The sequence below is a fragment of the Melanerpes formicivorus genome, unplaced genomic scaffold, assembly GCF_026170545.1.
Source record: "Melanerpes formicivorus ecotype bairdi unplaced genomic scaffold, bMelFor1.0.p_v2 SCAF_5, whole genome shotgun sequence".
NCBI classification, from domain to species: domain Eukaryota; kingdom Metazoa; phylum Chordata; class Aves; order Piciformes; family Picidae; genus Melanerpes; species Melanerpes formicivorus.
Genome location: NW_027142357.1, coordinates 32,742,683 through 32,758,602, shown reverse-complemented (window position 1 = coordinate 32,758,602; position 15,920 = coordinate 32,742,683).

The following is a 15,920-nucleotide window of genomic DNA, read 5'->3' as shown; positions in this document are numbered from 1 at the left end:
TGAGGAATTCATCTGTGGGTTGTTAAGGAGATTATTGTCTGGTATGTATGTACATACATGGGGATGGGAATACCAGTCAGTCCAGTTCAATGGATATCAAACAAAATCTGGTTTTGCTGAATGAAACTGTCAGCCTGAGCTGATGCTGGGTAAACCTTTGACTCATCGGATCAAACTGATTCTTTCTGTAACTCCTATGCCAAGGAAGAATTTGCACCTTGGGCTTCAAGGCAGAAGCATAGTGGGGCATGACTAGTAGAGTTGACTCTGTGAATATAGTTCCCCTTTATGTTAAGAATATTGCATGCTAGGACCATGGCTAGGTATTTTCATAACTATAGCTAAGTTTAGGGTGGAGTGAAAAGTGCAAGAGTTATTCCTCTCTTTTTTGAAATCCATACATTAAAATTTACCAGCAACAACTCTTTTTCAATTAAGGTGGTCCAAACTGGAAATTAAAATCACCTAATTCTAAGGAGGACAAAATTAATTTTAATGCCACAAGAAACATTTGGTGCCTGTGATGCCATCCCAAGTCAAGACCAAATGCCTCCAGCTTCTCCACCACTGTTACAAGAACGTTTACATCCAGACTAGCAGGGGTGAGGACAGTGTCCAGCTGCTGGTGATGTCACAGTGTCAACAAAAGAGCAGCTTTCCAAAGGAAGCAAAAGACACCTGAAGTGGTGGCAGTTTGGCATCCACCAATGCTCATGTCAAGGTCAGCTAAAAGGAGAAAAAGCATAATCAGAGAGTATATTTTACAAGATACACATATTTTTACATACACAGAGCTGATTTATTGTATTGTGATCTGTTCTGTAGAATTTCATGGTTTACTTTTCTTATTTTTCCATGTCTTCACATCATACGGTAATCTTGTCATCCTCCAGTGAGGGATTTGTGTGTTTTCTGTCCTGTATCCTCTATCCAAGGACACAGGCCACTCGTGTGCAAGCCTCTTCTTGCCGGTTGCAGAGGGAGGGGAAACTTTCTCTTAGCATGTTTCTCCCTAATATTTAATCTCCTTGTTTTCCTCTGCTTCTACCCACTGTGCCCAGGCTGCAGCCAATGACCAGCAGAGTTCTCCTCTGCTCTTGCTCAGGGAGCACTGTTCTCCTTGGAGAAGAGAGAGGTAATAATTAATGTTATTACCTGTGTCTCATGGACAAACCCAGCTTAGGAAGAGCCTGGAGAGCTTCCTCACACATGAGGCACTTATGGTCACATCAATCAGCTTAATAAGCAAATGAGAAGCAGGCTCTTATGCCCATTTACTCAGTGGCTCAGTACTCTCCAGTACTCAAGTACTTTGTCCGTCTCTCCGTGTGTTTTATAAGGTTATTGTGGCCATTATACATCTCACCTTCACATTACCCATTATGGCTTTGAGAGATGTTTAAAGTGAACTTCAAAGAAAGTTTAGAGTTGCTTAATGCTGCAGAAGGATTTAACCTTCAGAGAAGCAGACTGTGTTTGGGTACGACTCCCAGACCAGGCTGCAGACCTCTTGCCTTATGCTGCAGGGATTGGCATGGTTTAATATTTCTCCAACAGGAAAACAAATCCTGGTATGGATGCCACTGTGGCCACTGAAGGGATGTTTTTCTGGCTTATACCATGAAGAGGCTTCAAGGTGCAGATAACAAGGTTACATCTGTCTGCACAGAGGACTCTGTTAGCTGGAGGTGGACCAGCCTTGTGTGATAGTTGTTCCTTCATGGTGATGTAAGTATAAACGTACTGATGAAAGGCTTTTTGTTTGAAAGGTTGTAACTAACTGAATGGCCTCCCCAAAAATACTTGGTGTTTTTCCAGCACTACAAGGGTGATGATGTTGAGAATCTCTCCCCCCAGAAGGACATAGCCCAAAGGGTAACCAAACTCAATCAAACATATCAAGCAGCCCAGCATTTGCCTGGGCAGAGAAACTAGTTGTATGCTTTCAGACAGACTCCAAAAAGCTTCTGCTAATCTGAAGAGACTGAAGTCCTCAGCTGGCTGAACCAAATAATATCTTTCAGCTACTTGTTGGGAGCACACATTCCTTGGGAAAGCTATGATAAACCTGGCACTTAACAAGGCTCGCAAACCAACTAAACAGCTGTGGGAGACATTTGGTGCGTTTGACAGTAAAGAGAGGAATGCTTTGAAGACTGAGCTTGTAAGGCAAAGCTCTGTCAACTAGCTCCGGAGCAACCCAGTGAGCGTCCAAGGCTTATGGAGCAAGCTCAGCCTTTATGACTCCACAGCCCTGTGACTCCCCTCCAGGCCGGCGTGCCCGTGATTTATCCACTCCACATCCTGGGCTGCTTTGCTGTTCTTGCTCTTGCATTTTCCAAGGCTCTGTTTCGCATTAACTCATCAGCAGGTTGCAAAGTCGGCATGCCCAAGGAGAAGCTTTTAAAGAAAGACCCTGTAGATCATCATCTCCGCCACAGACGGAAATGGGAGGGAGGAGGTCATCCCCTGATCTGTCTAGCCAACAGCTTCTCCATTAAGTGGATCTGCATTAAGTGGAAGAAACATAAGAGGGCTAGTCAAAGTCACTGACGGCTTTATGTTTATACAAATCCTTTCAGTTATTTGAAGAGTGCTGATGAGCATGGGAGAAAATGCAGCCCTGCAGTACCAGGCATCTCCCTGGATTTGTTATAGTCACTATGTGCAGAAATATACTATTTCTAATGAATATTTTTTTCCTCACAAGATACAATATTTTGCCACCTTCCCCAGAAGAACAAGGGCTGAAACTGTTTCATCTTAATGTAAGGCGGCAAGATGCAGGGCTCCCACCCACATTTTCACCTTGCTGTGTTTCCCTCTCTGCTGCTGCTGAGCATTTTCCTATGCCCATAGTCACAGGGCACGTGCTGGGGAGTGCACAACATTTGACCTGGAAGAGAAGGGGTCAGGCTTAAGTTGTCCTCCCGCTGATGCTCTCAGAGACTGAAGAACAGCCAAGTCTTTGAAAAAAAAATATCTTCTTTACTCTGAATTGTTCCTTCTAAAAGGAGAACTGACACTGTCACCTCATTGCAGGTAGTGGATTATTTCACAGACCCCACTGGTAATCAGTGGGCTTCAGAAATACTTGGTTGGTTTTTTTTCAGAAGCCCAGTGACTCCTCACAGCATTAGCTGAGGAACCACAAATAACGATGTCTTTTTTTCTTGCAAAATGCACTTCCAGTATAGTTCCCAGATCACCTCTGAGACTTTTCCATGCCAAAGCAGTAAAGGAGAAGTTCTGTAACACCTTTGAGAAATCTCTAGTGATATTTTGAATTTTTATGTTACATATTTAGGTATCAGCACCACAAGCTTCATCTTTCCAGAATGAAAGATTTAAGCAACATTCTGTAGAATAATGAACAAACAACAAAGCTTCCTTCACATATCCAGGACTTTTTCCATACCTTTTAGTGCCTGTCTAGAAGAGGCAGAGCATATGCTTATGTGTGTGTGTGTGCAATGAATGTATAGTCGGGGCTTGAAGTGGGCTCACACTGAAGCCTCGTGGCCAGGAGTCCTCAGAAGACGCAGAGCTGGCAGCTCCAGGCGCTCCAGCGCCGCACCACAAGGTGGGGATGCTACAATGCTGAACGGCTTGGCAGTGTGGCGCTAATTCATCTCTGCATTCATCTCCGTAGGACAGAAGCTTCTAACAGCAAAATTCAAACCATCATTTCGTCATTCGTCCCTGTGTAGCTTGCCCCATGCTGCAGAAACTTATTCCCCATCTCATCTCCTGCATCATTACAGGATTAAAGGCTTTAGAAAATGTTGGTGCAAGTGCTATTTGGTCCTGGGGACTTCAGAGCTTTATCTACCATTTGGAGAGCCAGCACCGAGGCTGCTCCTGGGGCTGGGCTAAGCTGGCAAGACACAGACATGCTCAAGGAAGAGAGGGGTAATCAGATGTACCTCTTTTTCATTTTTTTCTTTTTCATGCAAGAGCAAAGTGACACCACTGTCATAGGAGGGTGATGGATTTCAAGCAATTAAGGGAGCCTCTTCCTCTAGAGGCTCAGCTGGGCTGGAAAACTCAGCTCTCTGTGCTCCTGCACAGTTTCACTTGGTTTCCAAAGAGGCAGATGCCACAGTAAGAGCTCCTTAAAAACTGTAAGAAAAGTTGTTGAGCTCTGCCTTGCAGGGCAGTGTGCAGGCAGCACAAGACATGCAGGTATTTCCCTCATGTATATTTGACCATTGCCTGTTTCAAAACATCTGCTGCTGGGAGGTGACAGCGAAAGTGCAGCAGGCTCAGGGCTGTGCCTGTGATTTCCCCTAGCAGTGATATGATGGGCATACTCCTCTGCCTCTGCCCTCTTCCAGGCACCATGGGTTCCCAAACATTTGGGGCTGGGTGGATGTGATACTTCCCATCAGATGGGAACGGGACATCTGACATAATGAATATGAGCAAACAACAGCTGTGATACTTCTTGGATTTAACAAAGTATTTGACAGCAGGAGCAGGCTTGGGGTTTATGTCAAGGTTTCTCTGTATGGGCTGGACTTCTTTTTGTTGGACTAGGAGTGCACAGGGGAAAGCACTGAGTCTTGATCTTGTCTTACTGAGGCCAGTGGGACTTTGGTTCTCTCTGAAAGATCACAGGATGAGGCATGGTCTTTCCCAAGCCTCAATTCAGCAGTGGCCTTGGCCATCCCAGTAAAGGTGTGTGGATGAACAGGATCCCATAGCTCTGTTTATCCAACTCATTTCAGCCCAGTATTAAAGCAGGGTCAGGAACACTGAAAATATGATTGCTCTCACTATGACATGAAATGAAAATATTCCCTAAGTCCCACATCAGCTGCTTTATGGAGCAGCTGGGCACCCCAGGATCATGGGGAGAACATCATCCAGGGCCAGCTGGGCTGGCATTGTTTGACTGAAGGAATTAGATGTCAAATGCTGGCACAATTCAAACAGTGACAGCATGAATTCATTAGAAAAAGAAATACATCAAGAAAGAAGCAAATACGTAAGAGTAGCAATCAGCCAGATCAGGAAATCCATGAGCTGAGAATGACTGGAGGCTCAGAAGATGGCTTGGAAACATCATAAATGTATATCCCTTTCTCCTACTCTTACTCATTACTCCACTTTTGGCACCCCTCAGGTAGGGTGATGTGCTACATAAGGCTTCAGTCCACCTGAGGGAAGGTGTCCACTCATATCCTTCTGTCAAGGCTGGGGCTAAGCAGAGCTGGATAGGGCTCAACAAATGACAGGATTTATTTCCCTAAGTGAGTGGGTTCTCATCCCACAGCCTGCAGTGGGAAATGAATGTTTCAGCCTTCTGAGAACACATTATCTTTGTTTAGTTGCCTTTTAGAGACACTAGAACATTGTCCATGGAGTCCCAGGATGAGGCCTGAAAGAAAAGATAGTGTATGCTCTGAAATAAGTTACTACTGTCTCTGGCCATTTCTAATCCAGTTGAAAAGGCAGCAGCTGATATTTGACAGAGGCAGCTCAGAAGAGGAAGGCAGTGCTCAGCCAAGGGGAAGTGAGCCTAGTCACAAGAAGCACGAGTGAATCAGGTGGGGACGATGAAGAGAGCTTGAAGCACAAGAAATAACATGGAGGACGGTGCAGAAATGTCATGAAGAGTTTCAAGCTGATAGCATATCCAACTTTTGGGGTTTCATCTTTGTGATGTAACAGAAAAGTTGCACTCAAACAGCAAGGAAGAAAGTCAGTTCTACCTGCAATTTCATCTACACACAGCTGAGGAGATGAAGGTGTTCACCTGTCACTGCCTTACCTTGAGGTCTGTCCATCCCCAGATGAAAGATCATGTACAGCAGTTTATTCTTTATCTCTCTATTATTTCTTTATCTCATGTGGTATGAAATCCTAACATCATGACTGGAATTGTGGTATGAAACACTAAGGTCATGGCCATTGGCAGGAGCTGGAATTTCTTTACCATACAGTAATAAAGCTATCCCAGAAAATTTATATAGATCAGAAAACTAAAGGCACTTTTTCAACAGAGGCATCTGCAAAAGAAGGGATCCTGTGAGCTCATGTAAAGGAAAAGGACCTCTCAGCCCCACTGCTGTTCAGGTTGGGGAGCACTGGCAGACCTATCTCCAGCTGCCTGAGATGATCCTTATCCCTAGAAAGTCCTGTTCCACCCAAAGCTAGGCATTGTCATGAGGGACCATAGGGCTGCAGCTTACCACCTGCAGAAGCCTGGGCCTTGTGTAGACCCCAGATAGCATATTTCCCCCCAGCCTTGGAGTGATCCCACTGTGAGAAAATCTCTGGGGAAATCCGTTAAGAGGAGCAGGACTTTTCTTCTGGCTCCTCTTAGCCAGCTGAGAGAAAAGGACAGTGAGGGCAGAACCAACTTCTCTGTGCAGTGCCTGTTGCAGGGGTCTTCTCATTATTATAAAATGATTGCTTCCTTGTTTAGAGCTTCCATGTGGATGTTTTGTTGTTAAATGCACAGGAAATCAGTAAGGGAAATAAGCCAGCACTGCCCACTCACACAAAGCAGAACATCGCTTGATGTGACTTCCTTACAGCTGGGCTGGCCAAGAAACCAGAAACAGCACAGTGGGTTTGCTGAGCTTCCTCACACTGGCTGGCTATGGCCAGGCAGCACAAGAAGGTGGCTGTGCATAACCACCACTGTGTCAGAAGCAAAAGCCATTTCCACTAAAATGTCCATGTGTCAAATATGGCTAGGTCCACTATGGCTTTGTGGCTTCACGTGGGGAAAATCCAAGCCCACGGAAAACTGCTGGGACATTTCCAGCCTCTGTGTTGTGGTCTCCTACACTGGACTGGATATGTATTAAGAGAAAGCCACAGCTTCAGGCCATAAACCAGGGGCAAAATGCAGTGTGGCAGCTGTATGTACATGAGCAGGCTGAGTGTTTGACAGAGAGATAAGCAGCTGTTGAAAAACAACAAGTTCAGTCCTCCTTCATCTCAGGCTAAGTTTACCACTGTGGGACAGAGATAAATCACAGTTAGAGACTGTGCTGTGTCCAGTGCTTTGAAAAGTGTCTGGGTGTAACGCATGCTTACACCCAGAGTTTGGCTTAGAAGATATAAAATGGTGAGTCTGAAGACTTCATTACCAAGGTGAGCATTTGTAAATGAGCCTGTCACCTCTGGCTGAAAGTTGTTGTTGGTATTTAGAATGTCATTTGTAGAGGACTGAATCTAGGCAGTTTTTCATTATCTCCAGAGAAGGAGACTGCACAACCTCTCTGGCCAGTCTGTTCCAGTGCTCTGTCATCCTAAAAGTAAAGATGTTTTTCCTTATGTTCAGACAGAAGTAAGAGAACTTCAAGCAGACAAAAAATAATCCTTCAATAGTCCTACCAATTTGTTTTCAATTCTTACCATTGTAGCACTGCAAATTTCTGGTAAGGAGCTCACCATGCACCTGCAGATTTAGAAACCTCTGTGATGGACCTTCTGAGGGAAACAACATGCCAGAGCAGCTGCTGCACTGGTGGAAGCCTGGCAGAGGCCTCCTGTGCTCCCAGTTCATGCCTGAGGCACTCACTGAAACTTCATAAAACATTCATCCCTGGCACTGACGGATGTGAAGGAGCACAGAAGGAAGACTAAACTTAATTGCTCCAAACAAGCAAAGTGTTGCAGAGCAGCTTGAAGAAGCCACTTACCTGGGTGTAGCACAACCAGGTGCCACTTCCATTCTATGTCCTGAACAGAGAACTGCCACTGGGAAAGAAAATGTTTGGGTTTTTTTTTCTTTTTCTCTTCTTATTTCTCACTTTCTCTTTTGTTTTCTGACAAAACAAAACCAAAATGAAACAAAACCAAACACAAACCACACCCCCCCCCGCCCAAACAACCAAACCATCAAGCAACTCATTAACAACAACTCACATCAGCTCTTTTTTTTTCTATTGCAGGGGCACTCAGGACAGTGATCACTGCTGATTTCTTCCTATATAAAAACTCTCAGCAGATGAACAAGAAGAGATAGGCAAAATGGAAATTTTACTTATTTCTTTGCATCCTAAGTCCTTCTCCTTTCTGTAGCTCCAGTAGAAATGTTTTTCTCCTGTTGCCTTAGTGATTATCCCTGGAGGACTGAGGGATACACAAATCTGAGCCACTCTCACCCAGTCAGCATCAGACTCTTGCTGTCCAGTGATGGACAGGAATGACCACTGGACAGACCCTAGTGTTAGACATTCAATAGGACTTGCTTTTTCTTTGCTAAAAATTGGATTATTCAATATTCCTAAGGTTGGAAGAGACCTCAAAGATCATCGAGTCCAACCCGTCACCACAGACCACATGACTAGGGTAGGGAAGACACTACTGCCCACTGCAGGCTTGAACTCACGACTTTCCCATTAAGGGTCTGATGCACTACCAAGCTGAGCCACCCTGCTCATAGAATCATAGAATCAACAAGGTTGGAAAAGACCTCAAAGATCATCAAGTCCAACCTGTCAACCATGACTTCACGCCTACTAGACCATGGCACCTCCAGGGATGGTGACTCCACCACCTCCCTGGGCAGCCCATTCCAATGGCTAAAAACTCTCTCAGTGAAGAACTTTCTTCTCACCACAAGCCTAAACTTCCCCTGGCGCAGTTTGAGACTCTGTCCTCTTGTTCTGGTGCTGGTTGCCTGGGAGAGGAGACCGACCTCCACCCTTCAGGTAGTTGTAGCCAGCAATAAGACAGGTCTCCCCTGAACCTCCTCTTCTCCAGGCTAAACAATCCCAGTTCCCTCAGCCTCTCCTCCTAGGGCTTCCTTCATAGCCAGATTTTTCAAGGTGTGCCTATAAAGGTGCATCTTCACTCATTAGCCTCTTTCTGCCCTCTGCACCTAACTAAAACATATTTCAAGGAGGTTTCCTAGTCTCAAGTTATTTTAAAGCAACAAGGGTCTTGGTGGGGCAGGCAGCATTAAAAACATAATAAGTGTATTACTGAAGAGTGGGAGGGAAGGTCATTTGCCTGTTATTTGTAGCACAATACCTGATAAGAGGTCGTTAGTCATTCAAAGCCACTGAATGACTTTAATTAAAATTTGTGCTTTGAGAGCTGGGTACAGTCTGCTGAACAGACTTTCAGGGCAAAAAGAGAAAGAGAGAGAGGGAAGAAGAGTGAGAGATAACCAAAATGACAATGAGCTTAATTAAAGCCAGGAGGAACACTGGCAAACCCTCATTGTGCCCCCATGGCCAAGTTGGCCAATGGTATTTTGGGGTGCATTAAGAAGAGTGTGGCTAGCAGGTGAAGAGACATTCTCCTCCCACTCTGCCTTAGTAAGGCCACACCTGGGATATTGTGTTCAGTTCTGGACTCCCCACTTCAAGAGAGATAGGGAACTACTGGAGAGAGTCCAACAGAACACTACAATGATGATAAAGGGACTGAAGCATCTCTCTTACGAGGACAGGCTGAGAGACCTGGGGCCTGGAAAAGAGAAGACTGAGTGGAGATCTTAGCAGTGCTTATCAATATCTAGAAGGGTGCAAGAGGATGGGGCTGGACTATTTTCAATGGTGCCCAATGATAGGACAAGGAGGAAAGGATATGGACTAGAGCACAGGAGGTTTCACTTGAACTTAAAGGAAAGACTTCTTTACTTTGAAGGTGCTGGAGCACAGGCTGTCCAGAGATGTTGTGGAGTCTCCTTCTCTGGAGACAGTGAAAACCAGTCTGGCTGTATTCCTGTACAACCTGATCTAGGTGTACTTGTGTTAGCAGGGATGTTGGACCAGATGATCTCCAGAGGTCCCTTCCAATCCCTACCATCCTGTGATTCTGTGATTCTTTGATTCCATGATTTCTGGACTTCCTGGCTGGGTTTTTACCCTGGTTCTCCAGAGTTGCATCTTGCCTGGGTTCACCTGGCACAGTGACCATGGCTTTGGGTACCCAGGCTTCGGGGGGACATGGCTGGGCTCTTCCCCATGGGTCTGTGCAATTTATCACCCTGTGCAAAACACATATTTTTTTTCAGACTATTCCATATTTTTAAAACTAACTTTATTTTTAAAAATAATTTTGCATTTGGAGATTTTCTACTCTGTGCCCAGGCCAGGACAGAACTGGGAGGTACAATTGAGCCTTTCACTAAGGAAAATTAAGACAACAGAGTGTGGATGGGATGCTCAAGGTCAGACTTCCCAGGGCTGTTGAAGTTTCATGGCAGTTTCCTGTGGCAACACAGCAACCAGTCCTCCCTGCACTGGGTCCAGGATGGTGACAGGGAAGAACTCATATGGAGGCAAAAGGGCAGTTGGTGCTGTAAGGGGAAAAAACCTTGCAAAGAACTAACCAAATTTGCGTCCAAAGAGAAGGAAATCAGCTTGTGAGAGGAAGAAGACAGTTCTGCACTGTTAAAGAGTAAAATTAGGACTTCTCTGTCACAGCTTCTCTCTCCAGGGTTACATCTCCAGCACCTCTGCACTTGCACTGGGATGTTGAGAGGAGTTGATATATGTGCCTTGAACAGCTGCAAAGCAGACGCAGCCTGTGTCTCACACTGTGAGAATAAAGGAGGAGGTTTGTCCCCTGCTATTTGGTATATGCAACAGATCATAATTAAGTAATGTGAGCTTGCTGCCAGCCTGGGGCACCACCACAGGACTGGGATGTGTTTATTTCCTAGGACAGGAGATATTTCTAACTTTTGGGGGAAAGCATTTCTCCAATTATTTTATTGTACTTTAAAAAAACTGAGGGCTTTAGTTATGCCAAATCAGGCAACAGACTCCATCTCTTGCCCCACTGCCCCTGTTGGTACCAGGAGATGGAGTTGAAAACCAGGTACAGCATGGGTCCTCCCTCCTCTTGCCACCAGCTGCTTAGGCTCCTGTCCAGCTAAGGGCTGCCCACAGACCACCAAGGAAGAGGTTGTTGGCATAATATATCCTCTCCTGGTAAGGCCATGCCACTGGAGACATCACGTGAGACTTTCACATGTACCAGTTTAGGAACTTTCTTGCCAGCAGAGTTCTATCATCTTTACTAACAATGTTGCTAGGCTGACAAAACACTATCTGAAACAAAAGTTTTCTTGACTGCTTTTCATCAGGAGGTGTGATGGTTTTTTGCTCTCCAGCCAACATATCTCCACAAGAAACACATTGCAGTATATACCAAGCCCTACTGCTTGTGCAAAAGGCAGCCAGCTTAGACCAGTGCCTAGCTTTCCATCTGCTTGTCATTAGTCTGGATCTTCACACATTCGAGCTGGAGAATGAGATCTATGACCTCGATCCACTTTTTTTTCATTTTGCTTTGGGATTTTGCTATTCTTCTTGATGGTCTGGGGAAAAGTTTTGGGACAAATTCTCCAAGGTCAGTCCTAATCCAGAGCTTCAGGTTGTCTGTGTTGGGAAAGCAGGGAATAATTAAAGAAAACTGGACACCCAAGTCTCTGTGCAGAGCCTCCCTGCATCTTATTCATCATATATTTGGTGCTTGACTGGTTGAGGGAATGAACTCTGAAGGTTAGATGACATTCAGAAAGTTTAGCTCATTTCTGCTTTGATCATTTTTTTCCTTAATGATGTGAGCTACCAGAGTGTCCCTCTCCATAAAATACCTTTCTTTAGCTTGTGCCTATGGACTAACATATGATGCATTTATTTCTGGGACACACATTTATTGGCATGTTGACATCTTTGTAAATATTATTTCCACCTCAGGCCACTCCATCAATCCACAGTCCTTAAGAAGAGACTTTTCAATGCGCCACGAAAGAGAAGTCAGGTTAACGCTTTTTCGTTACCTAAAGCAGGGCTGTTTCCCAGGTTTCCTCAGATGTATACAAAGGTTCATGCCAAGCCAATCTGAATTCTCTTTCAAAACTCAAACTGTGTTTAATGGGAAAGGTATGATTTCATAAGCAGATCTGTGCAAGACTGATGTTGTGCAGACAAATCCTGTAATTATTAACATGTGGCACCTTGGTACAGTTCTCTCAGCTCTGCACTTGCATTGCAGCGAAAGCTGCTCACCAGCTGACTCACTTGATGCAACTTAATTAAAGTAATTAGGGCAGCCAGAAACCCACTGTAGTTGTCACACATTTTATTGTAACTGGGATCTCTAATTTTTAATGCATTTCTGGTATTTTTGGCAAGGAGAGAGTCTCAAAGCCTCATCCCAAGGTCTCTATAAATCCCTTTCAGATGTGGCTGGGAAGGGAGCAGGAGCCAAGCAGCTTGGTTTAGCCTTTCACAAGCTGGGCTGACCTTCCTTATCAACCCTCAACCAGCCCAGTGCTGGCAAATATGCTGAGCCCCACACATGCACTAGGCCCCTTGATTTCAGCACTGAGATATGGGTGCACATTCAGCCAGAGCTTCTGCCAGAGCCTCACCAAGACGAAAGAGCTATCTGAGGCACACTTCATGTCCTTCGGTGGCCCCAACACTGTTGAGAAGGTGTCTTTAAGGAGCACCCAGGAAGGCTTTGAGGATCCTCACAGCTCAAGGGTCTCCTAGCCAGCATCCTCCAGCTGTCATGCCCCACCGCCTGCAATGGTAAGCACAGAAATGCCCCACTTTACACAATAACTACAGCTCCTTTTGTGACTTGTCCTGGTCCCCCGTGACTGGGAGCCTGCTGACACATCCCAAAAGCTGCCATTTCACACCAAGACCCTTTCAGTGAGGCCCTAAATCTGCACGTCTTGGGAAAGTTAAATGACCTCCTGGGTGAACATTTTCACCAGCTCAGCTCATTTGAACACAATGACGAATGTAAATCAGTGGCTTCCATGTAGAATTTCTCAATGCCATCAAGAGTGCTGTATTGAATTACAGATATCTGACTCATTAATAAAGGCAAATAATGACAAGCTGATCTTGCTATTTTATTGGGCTAGAGTTAAATATTTGGCCGATAATGAAAACCTATTTCCAGCGGATTTCTCCCTTTCCTCCCCAGTTTGTTTCTTTTAAAGTGCATACACATGTTTGGTTTCAGTGTTTGTTGTTGCTTAAATTGTGCCTTCTGCCAGGTTTCCTGGTGGCTGGAACAGAAGGAATTTATTGAGAACCATTCTTCTTTCATTTCAGTGATTCCTATCTCTTGAATGAGCCTTCCATGGCACTTGGCTGTGCTTTGCTCTACCACTACAACCACCAACACTGTCACACGAACCTATCTTCCTAGACAACATGTGGAGGACACTCAGAGGCAGTCGTATCCAAAGCCCTTTTGAACAGATTTCTGTCAAATATCTGTTCAAATACTCACAGGCACGTGAGGGAAACATTACTCCTGAAGGAACAGCGTTGAAGGCTCCAGCTGCTCAGCTCAAGCCTTTTGGGTCTTCTCTGCAAATGTGAACATCCTAGAACCCCACTGATTCCAGTTGCTTTTGAGAAACAAAACAACAAGCAAACCACCAAAACAAACAAACAAATGAACCAACCCAATAAATCCCAGTTCAATGAGAAAGGTTGGAATTAGGCAAGGGTCAGGGCTGTGGGGCAAAGTCTAGTTTTATTCATCAAAGTGTTTCTGCTCTGCCTGATCTGTCATTGCTGGTATAGCAGGAGGAAGGGAATTCCCAGGTAGTTCCCACAAGAAGCTGTGTATGGAAAGAGGCACAAAAACCTGCAGGTCAGTGCAGATTTTTTTCTCTGGAAAGATTTTTCCCACACCTCAGGCAAGATAGTCACAAGCAATGGCTGTGTATTGTGTAACTCTCCAGGCAATTGAACGCTTGCACTCGGCTTAGAAAGAAATAATGCACCTGAAAGCAACCAAAGGAAAAGTCATTTGCTTTGCTCTTTTGATATCAGCATTAGTCCATTTTGCAAAATGCTCAGAGGAAAACGTTGAACCAGGGCTCTGATGCTGTTTCTGAATGGGAAAGAAGAACAGTAGCAAATGTTAACTATGAAGAGCACCAGCCTGCAGCTGGCAGGTGAGAAGGCAAGTCCAAATTTTTCACAAATGCTTCAAACACACCACACATGGTGCAGATGGCCCCAGACACTTAGATCTGTTCTCAGCATTGCAGGAATTATATGCTAAACTAGAAGCACCCCCTGCACCTATTCTTCTTCCATCCCCTTGCTGCTTTGACAATGGTCTCTTCTCTGCCCCAACAGATGCATGGACTCACTCTTGCCATCCCTCACCAGATTCTTGTTGTCTTTCTCCAGGGTAATGGGTTGCATCTAAAAAAGCATTGTTATCAGATTGAAGGAGATGATTCTGGCCCTCTGCTCTTCCCTACTGAGGCCCCACATGGAGCACTGTGTCCAGCTCTGGAATCCTCAGCACAAGAAAGACATGGACCTGTTGGAGCAGGTCCACAGGAGGTCCACAAAATTGACCAGGGGGCTGGAACATCTCCCCCATGAAGAGCAGCTGGGAGAACTGGGATTGTTCAGCCTAGGGAAAAGAAGGCTCTTTCAGTACCTGATGTAGGCCAATAAGAAAGATGGATATAGTCTTCTAAGCATGGCCTGTTGTGACAGGACAAGGTTTAGTGACTCTACAGTAAGAGGGTAGATTCAGAATAATGATAAGGAAGAATAAGTGTGGTGAGGCACTGGCACAGGTTGCCCAGAGAAGTGGTAGATGGGATGCCTGGGAACCTTCAAGGTCAGGCTGGATGGGGCACTGCTCTAGTTGAAGATGCCCATGCTTGCTGCAGGGGGATTGGACTAGATGACCTTTAAAGGTCCCTTCTAACCCAAAATATTCTATGATATTTCCTGAGGCAAACACCTTCATGCTGAGAAATAGTGGAGAATTAAATGAATTCTAAATCTGTTATCATTGCCAAAGATCACAGTGGAGAAGCAGCGATCACTTGTTGTCCCTAATTAAGGCAAAACAACTAATACTGATGTAAAGGTGAGACCTGTGGGTAGCAGTGCAATGATTGCAACTGGCTGTGATTTCTTGCAGATTCCTTAGAAGATGGCAATAAAGCTCCCAGTAAAGGTGTCTTTTCCTTTCTGTCACTTTTCCTCCCATGTGTAAGATGCCGAGAGTTTCACACTCGAGCTTATCATTTCCTAGCAGGAGATTGAGCAAGCTCAGCCCTGTGTGGCTGTCACTGGCAGGCAGGAAAGTCACCAAAAGGGAATGAAGGCTTTTTGCAGATCTGCACCAAGCAGACGGGAACAGCACGCTCATGTCAGCACCCAGAGCTGCACAGTAGGACAGCAAAGGGATGTGAGAAAAGAGGGCAAGTGATGAAGGAAGGAAATTCAAGGGGAAGAGCCATGACTTGGCATCTCTGAAACACCATGTGTCACCACAGCAATTATGGGAGATGATTTGAGCAGCAGGGCTGGTTGTTGCTCTCTAGGGACAGCAGCAAACTGAGAAGCAGGGGAGTCTGGAACGTCTTTTGGGGCCTGAGCATTAATGCCTAGCACTGCACACATGTTTTACAGGACAGTTGCTTTGAGTTAATTCTGTATGGACTGCTGTCAGTGAGGGTTTCAAGTCTGTGTATATAGCTGCTCACACACATGTTTGCTCTCTGCATTCATTGAATAAAGGGCACGGGTTGGTTACAGGTTAATGGATTTTCAAGCTGAAGTGTTTGCCAGTAGCGTTCAGGACATGGAAATTTGGGCCAGAAACCTTATCAGAGGCAAACCATTCTGTGGTGTACTTCAATGGAAGCCCCAAGTATTAACTCCTTAATTTGTTTACCCTGAGATACATCCAGAGTAATGCATTGATGTGCAGGCAATTAATTGGGGTATGCCCCATTGCAAGGACAATACTCAATAATAAACCTCGTTAGAAGTGTCCTTCTGAATGATCTGCTAACTACCTGTCTATCTTAATAGCTAAAATTAAAGTGACCCTGAACCTCACATAATCCCAGAGTTTTTCCTGGGAAAAAAACAAACAACAACTAAACAAAGAAAAAATAAAACCCAAAAAACAACCCTGAGGGT